This window comes from Papaver somniferum, unplaced genomic scaffold (genome assembly GCF_003573695.1).
Source record: "Papaver somniferum cultivar HN1 unplaced genomic scaffold, ASM357369v1 unplaced-scaffold_158, whole genome shotgun sequence".
Lineage (NCBI taxonomy): Eukaryota > Viridiplantae > Streptophyta > Magnoliopsida > Ranunculales > Papaveraceae > Papaver > Papaver somniferum.
In genome coordinates, this window is record NW_020625264.1 from 1,873,464 (window position 1) to 1,883,633 (window position 10,170).

At 37.0% G+C, this 10,170-nt stretch overlaps 1 long non-coding RNA gene across 1 annotated transcript; it reads left to right on the top strand.

The window, feature by feature from the left end:
- Positions 1 to 2,137: 2,137 nt before the first annotated feature.
- Positions 2,138 to 4,118, top strand: LOC113337293. The gene is made up of 3 exons (XR_003354170.1): positions 2,138 to 2,436; positions 2,571 to 3,032; positions 3,668 to 4,118. It is a non-coding gene; the product is annotated as an uncharacterized LOC113337293 (long non-coding RNA).
- Positions 4,119 to 10,170: the final 6,052 nt, after the last annotated feature.

A 10,170-nucleotide genomic window follows, 5' to 3' on the forward strand; every position in this document is an offset into this window, starting at 1 on the left:
ATTGACAAATCTGAACAAGTCGGGGTTTTTCTTTAGCACTAAGACAACTCCTAATATTAGAAAAGAGGTCACAGATGTCTTAGGGGTTCAAGCAATTTCTCTTGACGATAAATACTTAGGCTCCCGAATTTTTACAAACAAATCCAAAATTAAATGTTTTGAGCCACTAACTGACAAAATGAAAAGCAGACTTCTAAGTTGGGATATGAAGGATCTTAATACCTCAGGTAGGACAGTACTGGTAAAAAATGTCACTTCTTCTTTGTGTGTTTATCAATTGAACTGCTTTAAAATCCCGGTGAAAATTTGTAAGACTATAACTAAACTCCAAAGAGATCTTGGGTGGGGGGAAATGAACAAGGTCTGAACGAAAATAGGAAAAAAGGACTGTACTTAAAGAATTATGATTCAATATGCAAACCCATTAGTGAAGGAGAATTAGGCCTTCAAAATATTAAACACTTTAACCTTGCTATGATAGCTAAAATGGGGTGGAGACTCAAAGAAAACTTAATTCTCTTTGTGCCACCATCCTGAAAGCTAAACATTACCCGGTCCAAACCTAAAGATAAAGATAACAAGATTTGGAAAGGAATTTTAACAGGTATCAATCAGATAAAGAAAAATTGCATGTGGAGAGTTGGTATTGGTGAGAGTGTAGACATATGGGATGATTATTGTATCCCAAATGTCAAACCTCCCTTAGCCAAGCAAAGTATGGAATCTGACAATTTTGTGAAGGTGAGCCAACTGATAACTTCTCAGCGAACTTGGGACTTAAACAAGTTAGCTATCTGTTTTAATTAGGATACTCTTAACATTATCATGAGCATTCAAATAACCCCTACAAGTAGGGCAGATGAACCTCGATGGCTCCTAAACAACTCAGGTATTTTTTCTGTTAAATCTCTGTACAACTCTATCAACTCTACAGGATCTGACAATATGAAATGGAGCAATATATGGAATATGAAGGTACTCCCAGCTGTTAAAATGTTTGTTTGGAAGGAAGATCATTCCACACTTCCTAATAGTATGAGAGTGGCAGCCATATTGCCAAACATAAATACTTCTTGCAAATTATGTAATAATGGAGATGAAAGTCTTGCACATCTTTTCATGCAATGTAACTTTGTTTCTCAAATTTGGATGCACTTAAATTTTGACATGCGTTATGTTTTTAATGGTACAAACAATTTTCATGACTGGCTAAATGAAATGTATAACAATCAGGAGAGAAACGAAAGTGTTATGGAATGGTCTGCTTTCAATAGCATTGTCATTTGGCATGTGCGGAAAGCTAGATGCAACCTTGTGTTTCAGAAAAAAATCAGAATAGCATTGAAACAACAAAAACGATTGTCAAGTATATTAATAGTCTCATGAATGTTAGTGGTGCAAACTATAGCTTAATCCAATCCTTGTATTATAACCCTATGAATGATGATAACCCAAGGATAACAACAGATGATCTTGATGATGATAAAAAATTCATGTCAGTAACTATAGACATTGCAATTTCAATGATGATGGTGATCCCTATTACTACTTCTAGTATAGGTTGACTCTTCATAACTTCTTAGGTACCTCAAAAGAAGCTTGGGGAATGCATGCTGATTGCAGAACTAGAGAAGAGATTGAACTAAAGGGAGCAGAAGCCGCTTTTCAATGGGCATCACAATGGAACGGTCATAACATCATTTTCCGAAGTGATTCCGAGCGTTTATTCAAGTTGTTGGCGGGAATGTACGCGAAAGCTAGAAAATACAGATTCAAGATTAGCGAATATTTTGGCTATAATGCTAATAATTACATAAACATTAAAGTTCAAGGTTTCATTCGGATAAATAGATCTGATATAGCTCAGGCAGCCCATATCTCTACTTATTGTAATAGATTTGGTATCACCAAATATTGGACAAGAAAAAATCTTAGAACCCTGTTAAACAATTTAGACTTCCGATTCTCGAATGCAAATGTAATCAATCCTCTTCCTGGCTACAACCAGGAGAGGTCTCATGGAATAAATAAGGTTTAATCCTCTTTTCTGCAAAAAAAAAAAAAAAAATAAATAAATAAATAAAAAATAAAAAACTAGTGGGCCAAATAGGTATTCTATATTTTGTCTAAACAAGAACATCGTTTTTTCTTCCACCAAAACCAGCGAAACACCATCAATCAGACCATTCCTCCTCGAGAAAATTGATATGAATTGAAATTGGATTTGTCAAAATTGGTCTTCATACCAACTTCGATTCGATTTCAATTCATACTAATTTCGTTTTCATACAGCAGATACACTTTCATATCTCTATCAAATTTTCTGTTCCTCAACAGATCTTAATGAAACCTCATCTTGATAATTTGACTCGGAACATACTCACGATCTTCAGTTACACCTTCAGATTTGAACATGATGAATCTTCGAAGACATTGGTAAGAACTACTTCCAGAATGGATCAATTTCCAATTTCAGTTTCACTCACAATCTCATGTTTTACAGCCCACTTACCTGTTTGTGTAAATGCCTAACAGAATATATGAACATGTTTGTGAACTCATGTTGGCAGGTGAAAACTTTACAAGGTTGTGTTTCAAGTTCTCATGCACGTCGAAGCTCAAGACCAATTAAGCCACCTCAACTTGAAGAGCTAACCGAGGATGACATGGGAAACCAGGGAGTGCAGTTGTTAGAAGGAACATATGAAACTAGCCAGCGCGGTCATTTGTATGTTACTATGGCTGGAGAGTGTGAAAGGATATGATAACATTCTTATGAACTGAAAATCAAAGCCAATCAAATTTTTGCTTGCGTTTCTTCAGTAACAAGCTGCTTCTGTAGCCTGTTGTTGGTTATTATAAATCACACATTTCCAGTGTCTTCAGCAGCCTGTAATTAGATGTGTCTGTTTTATAAATGGTGCCCTGCTATGATGCAGCATTTAAGAGGTTTTACGACAAACAAAGGTGAAGAAGCTTCTTTATATCTTGTGATGATTTACGCGAAAGATGGGTGTACCTTGAAAACAAAGGTGAGTTTCTCGAACCATGACCATGTGGTGTTTCTCGCACCATGACCATGCCTGTCATCTTTTTTCTTCCTTATTTTGATTTTTATACTAATTGGCCTACCTGGAACAGTGGAACTTGCAATATGTTAGTTTTATTTGTATACTATAAGTAAAAATGCTGCGGTGGTTTTGTTATATTATCCTTTGACTGACTTCTGTGTGTGCGTTAAGAGGTCTTAGTATGAGAAGATTGTTACGGGAATGATTTGTTCGATGAGAAACACCATCCTCCTAACTTATATGCCCTCCAGTTGACCCATATAGGCATGATTGAGAATGTTTTCAGTATTTTATGTTAACGGGGTATGATATCCCTCTCAGTTACTGCATAATAATGTATGTTTTGCTCCTACTGAATTCCTGCTTCCTGGCATTAAATTCAACACTCCTCCTTAATGCATTTTCCCTTCTCTTCTCTGCTTCCAATGAGCCACTACAATTTCGTTATTACACATCGTTTCTTTGTCGAAGTCAAAGCCGCATGTCTCGATTGTGCCTGTTAGTGGTCTTTCCCTCCATACTTTCTTATAGCAAGGAAGTGTTTTGAGATGTTTCCATTTTTCACATCCTTTTGCTGAAACCCGTTTTTGTCTCAGGTTTGGAGAACGAAACTGCGAGCCTTTATCAACTTCTGCCCTCATTGATGTATTGTGAATGTAGCTCCAGTAGATTGGAAAGTTTCTCTCCTTCACTTCTATTTTGGCAATGAATTGGTGCTTGTTTTTCTTATCATATATGAAACACATGCCATTATCGAAGTATAGTGAATACCCATTTTCTCCCATCTGACCAACACTTAACAGATTGGTTTTGAGATTGGGAACCAGGAAAACATCTTTGATTAGTCGTACTGGTAAGTATGATCCAATCGTTACTGCCATTGAAGAGTCGAATGACATCGCGACTCTCTCGGTGACAGAACTTATGAGTTCTCTCAGCTATCCCTAAACTAGACTCACAAATTCTCCAAAATTTGTAATCTAACATCCCAACAATCATATACCGTGACGATTCAATATGCTTCAACTTCTAGCGTTGTGTTGCTTAAGAAATGAAATGGTTCTTATTTTGGACAAAAGGTTTGAATTTTCTTTTCCATTTTCTTTTGTTTGCTAAAATGATTGAATGGTATCTTGCACTTCTTTTTTCTGTTTACATTTTATTGTGTTATTAGTTTACATTTATGCATCTTTAGATCTTTTAAACCCAAAGGAAAATCATTTATTGCCTACAGGTCACCCTTAACTATGTGGATGTGTGCCCCATTTGCTACTATCACAAAGGGCTCCTCAACTGAATAAAATTAGATAAACACTTTGGCTCAAAACGATAGGGGTGCTAAAAACATAATTTGTGATTATTCTAGAAAACCTAGTAAGTAAAGCCAAATAATTATCTACACTAAGTAAAACCCTATACTAGAATCTTTTAGGCCTTCTTTACATCAAGTATTATCTAGAGAATTTTCTTGTAATATCTAAGTTGAGAGTGTAAAGAAGAGTTTAGATAGAACTATCTAGAGAAGTAAGTGGTTGGTGTACAAGCCTATAAATAGGTAACATTGGTTCACTTGCAAACCATCCAAAACTCAAGTGAGTGAAGTGAGTGAAGTGAGAGTGAGAGCTAAGCAAGTCAAGTGATCACTATTGTAACTAGAGTGAGCCAAAGAACTACACTAAAATTCCCTTGTAACATTTTCATTTCCAATTAACTAACGCCTCCTATTTTCAATCAACCAACTTCTTTTCCTAAATCATTTCCATTAACCCATCACACTTCCGCATTGCGCTAACAAATTTGGTATCAAAGCAAAACTAACCCAGTAATCTTAAAATTCTACTCATGGCAATTAACCAAAGTATTCAAGGTTTCAACTATGCCCAAAGTCTAATTCCAATTTTTGATGGTGATAGTTATGATTATTGGAGTTTACAAATGAAGACGTTGTTCAGTTCACAAGATCTATGAGATCTTGTCGAAGAAGGTTATGAGGTACCCGATACGGCAGAAGCTCTATCGGCATTGACGGATGCAAAGAAAAAAGAGTACAAGGAAAATAAAAAGAAAGATGCCAAGGCACTACTTTTTCTACAACAAGGAGTCAGCAAAGCTATTTTCCTCGAATTTCGGTGTCGAAAACTTCGAAGGATGCTTGGAATATTCTCAAAGTGGCATTCCAAGCATCAGAAAAGGTAATCTCCATCAAACTACAAAATTTATGGCGAGATTTTGATAATTTACTTATGAAAGAAAATGAAAGTTTCCAGAATTTCTTTTCAAGAGTTACTGGAATAGTAAATCAAATAAGTAGTTATGGAGACACCACTGAAAATAAAAGAGTTGTAAAAAAGATTTTAAGAAGCTTACCATTTAAATTCGACCATATCGTTGCTGCCATTGAGGAGTCAAAAAATTTATCGACTCTCTCGGTACACGAATTAATGGGTTCACTCGAGGCGCACGAGAAAAGAATAAACAGGTTCGCAGAACAACCATTAGAGCAGGCATTTCAATCAAAAATAAATTTCAGAGAAAAGAAAAATACGGAAGCCGGGAAAGAAAGCTCTATAGGGGGATCGTCATCTAACTCGTAGTACGAGAAAGGGTCGACGTCAAATCAAGCACCCAGAAATTTCTACCATGGACGTGAAAAAGGAAAAGGAGGTTATAGAAACAACAATCAAAGGTACGAAAAAATAACTCCTCTAATCTCCGATGCAATGTTTGCAAAAAGTTTGGCCATGCAACTGAATATTGCAAGTATAAGTGCACCAAGTGTGATAAATTAAATCACATGGAGAAAGATTGTTGGCTTAATGAAGCAAACTATTCCGAGAAAAACAATTCTCAAAATCAAGTATTTTATTCCTGCCTCACCTCGCAAAAAGAATCACAAGGTATATGGTACGTCGACAACGGATGTAGCAGCCATATGACAGGAAACAAAGAATATTTCGTAAAAGATGAGGAACAAGAGATTCCGCCGGTCAAACTCGTAGATGGAAAGTTTCAGAATGTTGAAGGTAGAGGAGTCATATCCGTACGTACAAGGTCAGGTAAAACTCGATACATATCTGATGTTCTTTATGTTCCTGGCATAGCTCAAAATTTATTAAGTGTTGGACAACTCATAAGAAAAGGGTACTCACTACATTTCGAAGACGGAGAATGCACAATTTATGATAAAATTAATAAGCAATTGGTGGCAAAAGTAAAAATGTCGGAATTTTTTTTTTCCTCTATCTATGCCATCAATTGAAAATTGTGCAATGAGTACCAATCATATTGATGAAGGCAAGATGTGGCATTTGAGATGCGGCCATCTCAACTACAGATCCTTAAAGGTTTTGAAATCAAAAGACATGGTAATTGGTCTTCCCAATATCGACAATGGAGATAAAGTATGTGAAGGTTGTATTCTTTGGAAGTTTCATAGACTTCCATTTACCAAGACATCGTGGAGAGAAAGAAGGCCCCTCGAATTGGTGCACGCTGATATCTGCGGTCCGACAAGAAAAACTTCACTCAACAACAGAAGATATTTTCTCTTATTCATGGACGATTATACCAGGATGATGTGGGTGTATATTCTCGAGCAAAAGTCTGAGGCATTCACTAAATTCCTAGAATTCAAGGCGCTGGCAGAGAAGCAAAGTGGCCATCAATTGAGGGTTTTCCGTACAGACCGTGGTGGAGAATTTACTTCAAAAGATTTTATCAACTACTGCAAAGAAAAAGGAATTAAAAAGGAGCTCACTATCCGATACACTCCATAGCAAAACGGTGTCGCGGAAAGAAAAATTGTACGATTGTGGAAATGGACCGCAGTATGCTAAAAGCATGGAAGCTACCCAACACCTACTGGGAGGAAGCAGTCAACACAATAGTTTACATCCTTAATCGTTCGCCCACAAAAGCAGTTCACAATAAAACTCCATGCGAGGCATGACATAAGAAAAAGCCTGAGGTAACTTCTTTCAGAATATTTGGTTGCGTTGCATATTCACATATTCCATCTCAACAAAGATAAAAGTTTGATGAAAAAGGAGAAAAGCTAATATTCATCGGATATAGCGAAGAGTCTAAAGCCTATAGACTTCTAAAGCCAGATACAAAGGAACTGGTAATATCAAGAGATGTTATCTTTGATGAATTCAAAGCTTGGGATTGGAATGATGAACCAGATAATCACGAGCCCCCACTACTCATCGAAGAAGAGCCAGATCAGCCACACCAAGAAGAAAACACTCCACCAGCAAGCCCGAGATCTCCTAGTCCAACACAAGAAAGTACAAGTTCATCTGAAGCACGTGCCCCACCTAGAAAGGTGCTTTCCCTAAGAGATATTTATGGTATATCTAATTGTGCATTTATAGCACTAAAACCTCAAAAATATGATGAAGCGGCAAAATAAGAAAAATGGAGAAAAGCCATGGACGAAGAAATGCGAGTAATCGAGAAAAATAAGACATGGGAGCTTGTTAATCAGCCAATTGAAAAAGAAATAATTGGTCTAAAATGGGTCTACAAGACAAAGTATAATGAAGATGGTTCAATCCAAAAGCACAAGGCAAGGCTAGTTGCAAAAGGATATTCCCAGCAACCAGGAATTGACTACAATGAGACATTCGCCCCAGTCGCTCGCATGGAAACAATCCGGATGATGTTAGCCTTGGAATCTCAACTCAAAATGAGAGTCTACCAATTAGACGTAAAGTCGACGTTCCTAAACGGAGATCTAGAGGAAGAGGTGTATGTTGAACAACCTCAAGGATATGTCCGAAATGGAAAATAAAAAATGGTTTATCGTCTCCGCAAAGCACTATATGGTCTCAAGCAAGCACCGCGTGCATGGAACAACAAAATCGACAAGTACTTTCGAGATAATGGATTTGAAAAAAGTTCAAGTGAGCCATCACTCTACATCAGAAAACAAGGTACGAAATTCCTAATTGTCTGTCTTTACGTTGATGATTTAATTATGCCAGTACAAAACAAGAGATGGCAGAAAAATTTAAGAAGGAGATGATGAAAGAATATGAGATGACAGACTTAGGACTTATGCGATATTTTCTTGGGATTCAAGTAAAACAATCTCCAGAAGAAATATTCATTTCCCAAGAAAAATATGTAGAAGACTTGCTGAAAAGGTTCAACATGATAGATTGCAAACGAAGTGCAACTCCAACGGCTACTAATGAGAAGTTGGCAAAAAATGATGGAGCGACAAAAGTTGATCCAACCTTATTCAGAAGTATAGTCAGCTCACTGATCTACTTAACAAATACAAGGCCAGACATAGTAAATGCAACCAGCATTCTTTCTCGGTTTATGAGCGAGCCAAGAAAGTTACACTATGTCGTCGCTGAGAGAATTCTTCGGTATATCAAGGGAACAAAGAATTTTGGCATCAAGTATACAAGAGAAAAAGACAATGATTTAATTGGCTTCACAGATAGCGATTGGGAAGATTCTATTGAAGACCGAAAGAGCACATCAGGCTATGTTTTCTGTATGGGAACAAAAGTTATCTCCTGGAGTTCTAAAAAACAAAGTACGGTGGCATTATCGTCAGCCGAAGCAGAATACATAGCATCAACAAGTGCAGCATGTGAAGCAGTATGGTTGAGAAGAATAATGACCGACCTACAACAAAGGAAAAAACAGCCGACGACTATCTACTGTGACAGTATGTCTACAATTGCAATGACAAAAAATTCAGTCTTTCACGGACGAATGAGGCACATAGAGCTACAACATCACTTTATCAGAGAGCTGGTCGAATTCCTGCTCGAGGAGAGTTCAATTTAAGGAGAGTGGCCGAGCGGTCAAAAGCGACAGAGTGATACCGCTCGCACGCTGTAGATCAACACCACTAAGGGGTGTTTTTCTTTCATTAATTGCCATCTTATTTTCCCGGGTCTTCCCCCTATATAATTTTGTCGACACTCAAATCACTTTATTTTGCAAGTGAATTATGATAAAAGATAGCAGATAAGACCTTGGTTGCAACTTGGTAAGGAATAAAAATGATCAAATAACAGACAGAAGGGTAATCCAGAAATCGACAGGCATTTCTGTTTGCCGAAATCAAGCAATTATTCCCGCTGCGTTTTGGCTCTCTATTACCTTACTCTGATTGTTATGCATTTATTTTTACCATAAACATAATACATGACGTATGACGAGTATAGTCCTACCATAAATTAATTAGTAGATAATCTCATCATATTTGGGTATATATATCATCATCATCCTGACACCCTCTATGGAAATTGTATCAATTTATTAGGAATAATACAAATTAATATTGATGATGAGATGATGAGATGATGAGCTGATGATGATGTTGGTGGTTGTTATGGTATATGTAGGAGGTGAAGAACTCTTCGGTAATGTCAAAGCTGGAGGGATTGTATTTAGTCACAAATTATAACTGTCTCAGTTGTATTTATTGTCTCTAGGTTGAATTTAGACACTATCATCTTAAATTTTCTTTGCCCCTAACGTTAAGGTCCATCCCTCTATGATGAGGACGTTTTGATGACCATCAACTTTGTCTTTTGGGTTATACACAAAAAACTTTACATAAAAACAACCAAACACAAGAAGTCATCGTAGTAGATGGGGCATCTATCTAAAGAAGTCATCGTAGTAGATGGGGCATCTATCTAATAATTGTGAAACCCTAGTCTTTGATATAACAGTGAAGGGCAATAGCCAGTGGCCTCCTATGGAGAGTTATCTATGCTTCATTTCTTCGCCCATCATCTATCTAGATATTTTTGTAGAAAATTCAAATTAATAATTGTGATACCTTAGCCTTTGACATAACAATGAAGGTGACCTGCTATGGATCGAGAGTCATCAATTCGCAACATCTATCTAGGGAATCAAGTATGTGACCACCATAAGACTGGTATCTCCAAAGTCCACACACACTGCTCAAAAGGTGGGATTATAACATAAACGTGTGTTGATAAGAATAAAGAAATTAGTGGAAAAGATGAAAAGTAGACGTAGAGTACTTGATTCCAGAAATTTGATGCCAAAGGGTGCCCAAGTTTTCCTATAAATGTCCAGTGTCCACCATTCAGAG